The sequence below is a fragment of the Solanum pennellii genome, chromosome 6 (genome assembly GCF_001406875.1).
Source record: "Solanum pennellii chromosome 6, SPENNV200".
Lineage (NCBI taxonomy): Eukaryota > Viridiplantae > Streptophyta > Magnoliopsida > Solanales > Solanaceae > Solanum > Solanum pennellii.
In genome coordinates, this window is record NC_028642.1 from 37,156,765 (window position 1) to 37,157,514 (window position 750).

Here is a 750-nt window from a genome sequence, read left to right on the forward strand (position 1 = left end):
TATATATATATATAAAACTTATTGACTTCAGTTTCAAACAAGTTGAATGTTGTTTTTCTAAATTTGTTGCAGGTGTCCGAACAGCTACAGCAGGAATTATGTTATATTAGTTTATATATTAAAAACTTAGTAGAATCATGAATAACTTGCACCAAGCAAGCAAGGAAAAATGCAATTAATGTTGCACATGCCTATTATTATATTAATGCAACTTTAATAGTTCTTTGTATGATATCAAACATACATATTGTGTTTTGAATTAGAAAACTCAATAATAATTTGAAGTTTCACTGCTCATCAATTGAAGCTTTATTTGAAGATATTATTGTTGGAAAACTATATGCACAACAGAAACATATTTTGATCTTTATTGCTTACATGAATAATAGATAATCAATACCGTTTATGCTAGATCACATAATCATGCTAGAACATATAAACATACTAAAATTTAATTCGATAAATACCTCTTGAAGGGTCAACAAATACCTTCATGCGAATCCCCAAGATAGAACCTTCAAGCGAATCTACAAGGTAGCTATTGTTAGGATCGAATTCACGCACACACACTAGATGAATGAAGAACACAAGAACTTTCAAGAGAAAGAGATGAGAAATCTAGAAAGAGAGAGAAAACCCAATTTTTCGTGGTAAAACCCCGTAAGTAAACTTCCACGGCGGTGAGGTATATTTATATTAATAAATCAGAGTATTTTTTGTTACAGAGAATAAATAGGAAAACCTAAAATT